A 12,590-nucleotide genomic window follows, 5' to 3' on the forward strand; every position below is an offset into this window, starting at 1 on the left:
CTGAATCAACAATGTCATCTAGATCTATAAGATTTGGTTATGTGTATGGGACTATTTTAGGATTAGAGGGATCGCCAAAAGAGTTCTTGAGTCCTAACCTACGATGCATTTCAACTATGAGATCTAGTTTAGGGGATATATTCCCTATTGGTGACATATCCTTATCTTGATATGCTCTTTCATCTAGTACTGGGGTAGTAAATATCTCTCCTAAGAGTCTTGTGGTTTCTGATTTAGAGCTGAGTGAAGATGACTCTCTCCCTATCATTGGTTGATATTCTGTGTTTCTAGGTGGGATTTGGATCTATCATTTTCTTATTTAGGTTCTTCCTACCACCTTTAGGAAAATCAGTAGGCATTGGTTCATCGGGATGAGCTCTTGTGTAAGCTCTTGTGTTTTTTCTTTTGTCAGCCATTTCACTAAATAAGCACTAGCTTCAAAACCTTGACTGAGTCACCACCCTTTTCTTGGGAAAATGCACAAATATAATTATTTCTGACTCTAAGAAAAACCAACCACAAATAAAAATGGAAATATCTGACACAGATGGACCAATTACTGATATTATAAGACTCCAACTCTTTCTTGTTAGATAAGACACTTGGAAAGGCTGGATACATCAGTGTATCTTTGTGGTAGTTTGGCTTTTCTTTCTTCCTTTATAAATTCTCAAGGTTTGTCACCAAACATCCCCTTATAACCATGAGAAAAACCTTACACAGTCTAATACACATGTACATAGCAAGACCAAAGAAATTGTAGTACTTTTCACAAATGTGTTGGACAACTCCCCAGCAGAGTCACCATTTTCTTGGAGATTTAGAACTACTAAGCAATAGAGAACCTCAATACCAAAAGGATAATACTTATGCAACCTAAGGATTAGCTATTTCCTATTCTCAATTACACATGCAAAGCATTTGGATCCAACATTAACAAAACCAAGAATGGTTTTCTTCTCTTTAGGCTCTACAAAACCAAGGTGGGTATACCTAAGGGATGACTCAATCTGACTATTGTTGTATGAAAACTATTTTAGTTTCATTCTGATTCTCATCCTCAACCAATAAACACACAACTAATTGTGAAATTTAAATAGAATACATCCCATATAACAGATTTGGTCATAAAGTCTTCTATAGATTTGCAAGTATTCTTTGCAACAGTGGCTAACTAAGGCTAGAATAATTCATGCAAACAAGTATTGACCATGTTGAGATTTTCTATCTGGATTTGATTGTGTGACCAATTTTTTTACATCAACATTTCGGATCACACTCCATGATCCATCATCAGGATGCATACAATAGAAGAGAAGGATAAAAGAGAAAGTTAGCAAACCAGACTTCAAATAAAAAGTAGGGGGTGGGGGGGAGAGGAGGAAGAAAGCACACAAAATGAGGACAACTACCAAATAAAGGAACTCAAAAGACAACCAAGACAACCTAAAGAGGAAAAAGAGTTGAGAGGTGCAAGACACAAAGAGAAGATCCTAGTGAGCAACCTAAAGACCCCAAAAGATTAAAAAAAAAAAAAAGAAGAAGGAGAAATTAATAATAATAAGATAATGGGTGAATTAAAAAGATAGAAAATAATTGAAAAATATTAAAAGAGGTTCTAACCAAGAAAAAGAAGAAAAAATTAAATAATTAAAAGACTGGAAAAACCAAAAGAATAATAAAGATATCTACTTAAATAAATTAAGAAAAATGATTAAATAGAAAGGAGAGAGAAAAGACCCCAAATAAAACAAAAATAAAAATGAGGGAGAATTAAAAATGGATGAATTGAAAAAGATAAGAAGTAAAATATAAAAAGAAGAATAATTAGAAGATTGAAAAAAAAAATTTAATAAACTAATAAAATAAAAAAGGAAGATTGAAACATAATTAGAAAAATAAGGAATAAAACAAAATTAATTTTTTAAAGGTTAGAATAAGCAAAAGAGAGCAAAAGAGAATAAAAAATAAACTGAAAGACAATCAAAAGAAATAAATAACATAGTTAATAATTAAATTATAAGAGGAAAGAATGATAAGTAGAATAACAAAACGAAAAGAAGTAGAACAAAGGTAAGTTAAACAAAAGAACCATGAAAGAGCAAAAATTAAGTAAATAAAGGAACAACGAAATGGGAAAAGAATTTTAAAGGTGGGGGGGGTAGTAAAATTGAAAAAGGCCACAATAAGACAAAGAAATAAAGGAAAGAAAACATAAAAATAAATAAGATAAACAAATAAAAATAATAAAAAATTAAATAATATAATAACTAAGACAATAAATTTTAAAAAAATAGAAGAAAGAATAAAAAGAAAACACTAAGCTAAAGAAAGGAAGTTAAAAAATAATAAATAGAAAATAGAATAAAAATCCACAGAAGAACATGAGAAAGCACAAAAAGAAGAAAGCCAACATATATATATATATATATATATATATATATATAGGAACACATACATGCAAGCCTGTGCATGCAATTAAAGCACCAAGGGGCTAACACAAAAAGCTAACCTGTTCACAACAAAGAAATTGAGAAAGAAGGCCCTCAAAGCTCTAGAACTAGCATGGAGGAGAGAAAAAAAGACACCAAGGTAGAAGGGGGCGACAAGGGGGAGGGAGAAAGATGAAGGAAAAAAGAAGGCAGGCACAAGAAAAACCAAAGCGCCTAAGAGGAACAAGAGAAGGAGAGAATACAAGAACGAGGGAGAAAGGGAAAGGGAGCACCAAGGGGGAGAGAAAGCGAAAAAACCAAAAGGAGGGAGGGGAACCCAAGGTAGAACAAGGGAGACAAGGAACAATCAAGACAAGGTGGGGCTAGAATACTAAAGGGATGACAACAAGGGATGCCAAGCATGGTTTAGGTGCCACCCATCATCATGGTTGAGGGTAGACGGGTTGTAATATATCTCAATTGCCTCTTTGAACTTCCTTTTGAAGAAGTTATGCTCCTTGGAAACAATGAGAGCATCCTCCAAATAGATATGATGTTTAGTAGAGGATGAGTGCTCAGCAAGGGCAGACTTGAGAACCCACTCATGTCTAATATCCATTACATGTTCTTTGAGTCAAGTGGCAAAAGAGCAACCTATTTTGCCAATGTAAGGGATGCCACATGAGCAAAGAACCTTATAGACTCCTAACTCCATGAAGGAATTCCTAGAGTCCTTGAGTGGGGGAAGGCATCAGTTGAGAGTGGAGAGGGGCTTGAAGGACACCCGGATACCCTTTTTGACTAAAATTTTAGAGATCTTGTGAGAAATTCCTTCGACAAAGGGAAGGGTGAAGAAAGGGGTAGGATCGAGAGGCAGCAGTGAGGGGGCTGGAGGGGAACAAACAAGGGACCTAGCCCGATGGAAGGCTCTAGAGATTTGTTTGTTGGAATAACCATTCCACAGGAACACTTGGTCAAGGTGAGAGAGCTCAAGAGGTAAGTGATCAACATCGCAAATCCAATGGGCTCTCAAGATTAGGGTTTTGAGAATGCCCTCTTTTTGGCTTGGATGATGGTGGGAGGAGGCATGAAGATAATGGTCTGTATGGGTAGCTTTGCGAAAGACACCACGACCAAAGGAGCCATCTAGTTTCTTGATGAAGAGGACATCAAGAAAGGAGAAACGATTATCAGACTTGACTTCTTTGGTAAACGATATGCTGGGAACTAAATTGTTAAGATGGTGGTGAAATTCCTCCAAACTATCAAGACCATGGGGCCAAAAGACATTAGTTTCATCTACATAATGCTTCCACCACTTGGGTTTGATGGGGGCAGAGCGCAGGGCAACATCCTCAAAATGCTCCATATAAAGATTGGTGATAACTAGAGAAAGGGGTGAGCCCATGGCTACTCCATCAACTTGCTCATAAATGACACCTTGGAAGGAAAAGAAAGTAGAGTGCAAGAAAAGCTCAACCAAAGAGGCAACCTTAATGTTGAATTTGTGCTTGACTAACTCCACAGAATCAGGAATGGGGACCTTGGTGAATAGGACACCACGTTAAAGCTAACCAAAATGTCACCTCTATCATGTTTCGCCTCCTCGATGAATTGGACAAAGTGGTTGGGGTCTTTGACGAAGGATTCTAAATTATGACCAAGGGGGGATAGGAGCTTGGCAAGGAAGGAGGATAAATTGTAGGTAGGGGAATCAATGGTGTCCACAATGGGTCTAAGTCAGATGCCACTTTTGTGGATTTTAAGGACCCCATAAATCTGAGGAGTGACCTCTTTGGTGGGCATTAGACCCCTTGTTTGTTCCCTTCCAACCCCCTCAACCCCACCTCTCAATCCTACCCCTTTCTTCACCCTTCCCTTTTTCGAACGCATTTCTCACAAGATCTCTAAAAATTTAGTCAAAAAGGGTATCTGAGTGTCCTTCAAGCCCCTCTCCACTCTCAACCGATGCCTTCCCCCACTCAAGGACTCGAGGAATTCCTTCATGGAGTCAGGAGTCTATAAGGTTCTTTTCTCATGTGGCATCCCTTACATAGGAAAAATAGGTCGCTCTTTTGCCACCCAACTCAAAGAACATGCAAAAAATATTAGACATGAGTAGGTTCTCAAGTCTGCCCTTTCCGAGCACTCATCCTCTACTAAACATCATATCCGTTTGGAGGATGCTCTCATTGTTTCCAAGGAGCATAACTTCTTCAAAGGGAAGTTCAAAGAGGTGGTTGAGATATAGTACAACCTATCTAACCTCAACCATGATGATGGGTGGCACCTAAACCATGCTTGGCATCCCTTGTTGTCATCCCTTCAATATTCTAGCCCCACCTTGTCTTGATTGTTCCTTGTCTCCCCATTCTGCCCTGAGTTCACCCCCACCCTTTTGGTTTTTTCGCTCTCTCTCCCCCTTGGTGATCCCTTTCCCTTCCTCCCTCGTTCTTTTCTTCTCTCCTTCTCTTGTTCCTCTTAGGTGCTTTGGTTTTTCTTGTGCCTACCTTCTTGTTTCCTTCATCTTTCTCCCTCCCCCTTGTCGCCTCCTTCTGCCTTGGTGTCTTTTTTTCTCTCCTCTATGCTAGTTCTGGAGCTTTGAGGGCCTTCTTTCTCGATTTCTTTGTTGTGAGCCAGTTAGATTTTTGTGTTAGCCCCCTGGTGCTTTAATTGCATGCACGTGCTTGCATGTATGTGTTCCTATATATATCTCTGTGTGTGTGTGTGTGTGTGTGTGTGTGTGTGTGTGTTGGCTTTCTTCTTTTTGTGCTTTCTCATGTTCTTATACGGATTTTTATTCTATTTTCTATTTATTTTTCTTTTTATTATTTTTTAACTTCCTTTCTTTAGCTGAGTGTTTTCTTTTTATTCTTTCTTCTAATTTTTAAAAATTTATTGTCTGAGTTATTATATTATTTAATTTTTTTTTGTTTTTATTCGTTTATCTTATTTATTTTTAGGTTTCCTTTCCTTTATTTCTTTGTCATATTGTGGCCTTTTTCAAATTTACTTCCCCGCCCCCCCCCCCCCCCACCTTTAAAATTCTTTTCCCCTTTCATTATTCCTTTATTTACTTAATTTTTGCTCTTTCATGGTTCTTTTCTTTAACTTACCTTTGTTCTACTTCTTTTCATTTTGTTATTCTACTTATCATTCTTGCCACTTATAATTTAATTATAACTAAGTTATTTATTTCTTTTGATTGTCTTTCAATTTATTTTTTATTCTCTTTTCCTCTCTTTTGCTTACTCTAACCTTAATTTTTTTAATTTTTTTTTATTCCTTATTTTTCTAATTATGTTTCAATCTTCCTTTTTTATTTTATTAGTTTATTAATTTTTTTTTTTTTCAATCTTCTGATTATTCTTCTTTGTATATTTTACTTCTTATCTTTTTCAATTCATCCATTTTTAATTCTCCCTCATTTTTATTTTTATTTTATTTGGGGTCTTTTCTCTCTCCTTTCTATTTAATCATTTTTCTTAATTTATTTAAGTAGACATCTTTATTATTCTTTTAGTTTTTCCAGTCTTTTAATTATTTAATTTTTTCTTCTTTTTCTTCATTAGAACCTCTTTTAATATTTTTCAATTATTTTCTATCTTTTTAATTCACCCATTATCTTATTATTATTAATTTCTCCTTCCTTTTATTTTATTTTTTATCTTTTGGGGTCTTTAGGTTGCTCACTAGGATCTTCTCTTTGTGTATTGTACCTCTCAACTCTTTTTCCTCTTCAAGTTGGCTTGGTTGTCTTTTGGGTTCCTTTATTTGGTAGTTGTCCTTGTTTTGTGTGCTTTCTTCCTCCTCTCCCCCCAACCCCCTGCCTTTTATTTGAAGTCTAGTTTGCTAACTTTCTCTTTTATCCTTCTCTTCTATTGTATGCATCTTAATGATGGATCATGGAGTGTGATCCAAAACATTGATGTAAAAAAATTGGTCACACAATCAAATCTAGATAGAAAATCTGAACATTGATAGATTGCGGAAATCTGATAGCTCTTATAAGTATTGACCAACTTTTGAAGATCTTCAGGAAATAAAAGTAAAATTGATTGTAATGTTGCATTTGATACCCATCTATGATCTATTTCTCTTCCAACTAAATTAATTTGACTAGTGCCTAATCCATTGGGGTTCAAAGTCTAATGCAATTGCATAGATCTGATTTGTCGCCTTACAACAAATATCATCAGCAATTCTTACTGGACCTTTATTGTTCAAAACATCCTCCTCATTACTACAACAATCTTATCAAATTCATCAAAGCTTTTACTTAATTCATTGAACTAATAACAGTGATGAGAAGATATACAACCTAAGTGGATTGCATTCAATTGCACAAGCCTTTACTCACACAACATCAAGATGACTAAGTAATCAAAAGGAGAAAAATTTAAAAAAAGAATTGATATGGGGACAGTTCATAATTTGTATTCATTTTCTTCTAAAAATTGTAGACATTTGCAATGAACTCAAAATGACCTTAGAATGAAACACAAAGATCATTCTATATTTTTGTATTCCCTAGACAATTTGCAGAGAACATACATCATAAAATTTTCTCAAATTACTAGACCAAATACATCCTAAGTGTAATACTAAAATGTATTAGAAAATGGACCCTTGTTCCAACCCTGGGATCTCACTTAAATATGTGAGATGCAACAAGCTTTAGGCATGGAAAACTTGACAAGTGTCAAGAAAAAAGAAAACTCAATATAATAGAAAGTTAATTCGACAAAATGTACTTCAGGTAAGCCCATTTTTGTTACATCAAAATGAGTTACTAGCCTTTTGATTCGTGACTATTATTCTTACTCCTCTGAATATGCTACCATTAGGCTGGCCAATGATGAGTCATGTGGTGTTTCTATATCAATTTTAACCTTTGGATTTCCACTGTTTTCACCTTGGATGGACAATATTACTTTTATCCTTAATTGTTTATGTGTCATGTCCACATCCTGGGCTTTTGTAGCTGTAACTAGAGCTAACTGGTCATTCTTGTCCTTTTCTTCTTGTTGTCTTTGTGTAATGGTGTCAATGATTCAAACCTCATCATCCTACATCTCATCACTATCCATTTTAACTTCCTCAAATGGTTCATCAGGAGCTATGTCGACCATTCACTTGTCAAACAATGTGTCATCCGACCAATCAAACTATAGAATGTCTTGTTTCCTTTTGATAATGTATTCTACCTCCCTGTTAATATCAACAAATTCCTATTTTAAAGAATCAAAGAATATTTGGGCTTTCACTATTTCTTCAGTTGTGGTAGCCCACCATGCATGCCCTATTTCATTTATAATTCTATTCATCCTTAAACAAAATATATCATCCAGTTCTTTTGCCAATTCATCTTTGTTTTTCAAATTATTTATCTTATCTAGGGCATGAGGAAACAAACTAAAATGTTGGCTCTTGTACTTGTCCAAGTAGCCTACTATTATTCTTTGCAAATGAATCCTCCTATTGTCAAAATTAGAAAGATCAGAAACAATATCAAAGGTCTTCTCAATTTGATCATAAGAAGTTTTTATGACAGAGTAACATTAAAATGTCACTTCTTTCTCCCTTCTCACCCATTTCTTCACAATAGGCTTTAAAGCCTCATCACAAGCTTTTAATTCCTCCTAGATACTGGTCACCCTAGCCAACTGATCATAAGCTAGTGGCCATTCAATTTTATCTCCCAAATATGTGAGGTCTTTTCTTAATTTATCTTCATATTTTGCCTCCAACTCCACATGTAGGGCCCATAGTTTACTCTTTTCTTCTTCAAAATCTTCAGCAGTGTAGTATTGTGGCCTTTGGGGTGTATCTGGTATTTCTATGAGGGGGGTGGATTTGAAGGATTCAATTGGGGGATGAGGGTATGTTATTCTTGGGATTGTTGACCTCCCCATTAGCTTGTTTTCAAGCTCAATCCTCTTTTTAACCTCTTTATTGTAGGCCTCTAAAATTGTTTAATATTTTCTCTATAATTCAAACATGGCATGTTATTCCTTCTTAGCAGTGGCCAAAACAAATTGGGATGAATCCACATTCCATTGTGTTGTTTGTACATGAGAAGTCTTAGCCACCCTCCTTACAATGATGTTTCCTGTTAGCCCAGATTCATGTGGCTGTGATGAAATAGCCCTAGACCCTCTCCTTAATGACCACATGACCAGAGTAGCTTGATCTTCACTAAATCAAGTCCTTGCAAACTCTTTTTTATTTGGGTCTTGTAACTCCAATTTATTAGAAATAGAATTAAAAATCAAAGCATCCACAATATCCCAATTAGGAAACAATAATATATTAGAAGCCATTACCATTTGCCTCCCCTCTTTAGGGGTTATGTTCTGGAACTCTTGCATCATTTTTTCCTTTATTTAGTTCTATATGGAGGCTTCATCCATTTTTGGATGCTCTGCTATCAATTTCTTTCATCTCTCCTCAAAATTGTTCATATTTGCCCTCCATGCAAATTGATGGAAGGCCCTAGATTTGACAAAACTATCATCAAACAAATTTTTTTGACTAGCTTGTTCCAAAATAGGGTCCAATTCCCTTCCTCTATAATCTAAAGTTGTTAACTCAAAACTTGACACTAGAGGCTCCTAAGTTTCTTCTTCATTTATTTATGCTTGTGTAACCAAAACTTCCCCTTGTGATCCCAACTGCTCAATCTACTGTTCAGTGAGCTACTCCTCTTCAATTCTCAAGGGGGTCTATGAAGGTGAGTATTCCTCAACATGAGGATCCTCTTCCCTTATTATCTTTATTCTCTTTAGAGAGGGCTCAGAAAGCCTCTCCTCCACAAAAGCACTAGTGGAAGAAACTATTTTTTTTCCTTTCTCTACAGCGACCCCTTTATTCTGAATAAGAGTGTACCCTAGAATTTTATGGATAGTTGACTGACTTACCCCTATATTGGGAGTAAAACCCAATCTTCTCATTGCTTCCCTGGCCTTATCTGAGTAAAATTTAATAAAGAATTGTTTCTTCTCATTCATTGCCTCTATTATTTTAGGAAAATTATTCATTATTTTCCTTATCTTATCTACATTTGTGACTGCATCATCTAAAGGATTGTAATCTAGATCAAAATAATGAATGAAATCCAAAATTTTAGAGAAGACTCTCCACTTTTCTTTCCTTGTCTCTTGCTCTTGCAAGGAGTACTCATTCCTTATTATATCTTTTGGAAAGTAAAATTCATCTTCAATTTGTCCAAGCTTAATTCTACACCTCAAGGAGATGTTGAAAAATCCCTCTGAATCACAAAAACGCAAGTCTTGTAAGGATCCAAAATTTTGTGCAAAGAGTTCCAATCCCCTTTTGTGATTACAAAATGATGGGTTATTATGCAAGTGGGGAAAATTGACCTTGTTGATCTTTTCAGCAAAAATGTTTCCTCTACTCCTCCCAATTACCACAAAAACTCAGCTACTCCTACCTTCAAAAGCACTTGGTAGGATAATACATGAGGGATCCCTCTAAAACCATAAATTTTGAAAATAGTAGAAATAGAGTAAGGAATAATATCTCCCCAATTATGTGAAACTTTCAAATTATGGGGGCTATCCATAAGCCTTATGAGACCCATCAGTGCTTTGGGGATTTTGGGATTGTCACTTAATAAGAGGCATCTCAACTTGGAAGAAAAATACCTATCAAACCTGACAAAACTAGCATTCTCTGCATCCTACATCATATCTACACTCCACAACTAGACTGGCAGTGCTTCCCCATTCTCCTCTCCATTTAATTTCATTTCTTTACCAAAATATGAAGTTTCCTTGAACAAAAGCATATGCATCAAGAATGAGTAATGACCAAAATGATGTCGACACCAAAAGATGAGATTTGAACAACCATATACATAAAATCCACAAGCATGAAATCTTCTTCATCTCTCTCAAAAACTCTGCAGAAGGTCTTATATATCTCTATAGCCTTGGAATTGAAATATGCCCTTTTGAAGGTTTCCCTGGAGGCTATTGTTATCACTGACAGAGTTACAATTTTACCTATATGTTCCTTCAATGCACCTTGTCTAATGATGTCCTTTTTGGACATGTACTCCTTTTCTAATCCTTCCAAATCAATGGGCACATGGTAATTAATGATAGGCCCTAGGCCAAAAGCTTCCCTAATCTCATCTGGGCTGACTTTAATTAAGACTTGGCCATCAATTCTTCTCACAATCCTAATGGTTTGGTCATTATTTTTTGGCCATAGCTTCAAGAAGATCATAATCCATGAATACACTAGGAACCACCAATTTCCCTAGATCAAAGTTCCAGATATTGGCATGTGGGGAAAAAAGATTCCTCTCTGAAAACCATTTTCTAAACAATTCTAGATGAGTTTGAGTGCTACCGGTGTCCCTAACCCAATTACCCTTGTTGTATAATCCATCTGCTATCCTCAACCTAGGGTTTAATGTTGTAAGCTTTTTGACTTGCACAGTTTCAGTGGTCAAACTGGGAAGCAACTCAAGTAAATCATCATGGACATTCCTATCCAAGTAATTCACCTGACTAGATAATCCCTTCTTTGGAGGCATTTTGAATTGTAATTTACAGAATTAAGATACTACAGAGATTATAGTGTAAGTACTTACTCGACTCTTTGCTTATTTCTCTCTGCAACTCTGCAATGTCTTTGTGAACACTGGAATTTGCTTCATGTTCTTGTTCAGCCCACAACTTTCTCAGTAATGGCTTATACTCAGAAAACTTTGCAATCTTTGTGCGTGTAGGATGAACCTTAGAAAATCTTCTATATTATACTCTACTTTCCTTCGCATCTGAAGCCTCCAAGATTCATAAATGCACAGAGTGGCAAAAAATTGTGTGGCATCATCTTTCCTTTTGAATTTGCACCATTGATTTTTAAAAATCTTACGATTCAGGTATAAAAATGAAGCTGACACATCTTTCCTCTTAACATGCTGGAAGTCAAACCAATGAAGTATGTCCACCTATACCTTTCCTTCACTATAGGCATTTTAGTCTAGACCCACTAAAGACTAGGTACACATGTCATCAAGTCGCTACCTCGCTATACATAACTCTTGAGAATCTTACTATAGCAAAGTAGTGACAACCATTGATCTTGTATTGATCATGTGGAAGACATTTTAACAGAACACTTAAGAGAAAATAGGTGGGGCCCCCATTTGCTACTTCACTATACATAAACTTCATGCAATTATTCATGGCGAGGTATCGATAGCCATATATTTGAACTTGATCAAATGGCATGGAAATTGCATGTACTTCTTAGTATGTGGTGGGTCCCATATTCACTATGTCACATAGAGTAAAAATTTCTTGTCTTTCCATTGTGAGATAGTGACAGCCATAGATCCCATCTTGATCTAATGATCATTATACCTCATGTGTTTTATAAATGGGGTGTGGGTCTAGGATATTGATGATGTGAGAAATCCTGCACCGTTGGCATAACAAAACCATACTTAATCCTAATCACCCTTCCACATTGCTTGAGGTCCCACCATGCGTCATTTCTTGAGAACTCACTATGTTGCTAACAGTGAGATGCCTAAATTTCTTGATATCGAAGTAGCGAGCTTCGACATCTCAACAAATCTCAGTGCTAGATAAATAAAGGTAGGTCAAGTCACCAACACCCTTATTAAATGCTTTTGGCCATAACAGTTATTATTCATCATGCCACTTGGAAAAGTTTATGGTCACCTAGAAATTTGATTTCTTCTGCCTTCCTTCTATTGGGTTCCTACTTGTTCTAACAATACTGACAAAAGGCACGTGCCTAAAAACATTGGATACAACATACTTTTTGACCACCGTATCTCCATTTTACAGTACCATTCTATAGTTTTTGCAGCATTTTCTACCTCACTATACATAAGTAGTGTGCAACTTTCCATAGCGATGTAATGAATTTCGTAGATCTCACCAAGATTGGATAGGGAGAGATAATAGCTTGGTAGTGTGAGAATTTTTATGAAAATAGAATATTCACAAAAGTTCAAAAAGACTTCATGCCCAAGCTTTCAAAAGGAATGAGACACAGGGTTTGCATTTTTTTCAAAAAGGCAAACAAAAATCTGGAAGACTAAACCAGAAGCTCCATCCACCAATGATGGATTCAATCTGATTTTTTCACCTA

This window comes from Cupressus sempervirens, chromosome 1 (assembly GCF_028749045.1).
Source record: "Cupressus sempervirens isolate cs-2001-9-10 chromosome 1, ASM2874904v1, whole genome shotgun sequence".
Classification (NCBI taxonomy): domain Eukaryota; kingdom Viridiplantae; phylum Streptophyta; class Pinopsida; order Cupressales; family Cupressaceae; genus Cupressus; species Cupressus sempervirens.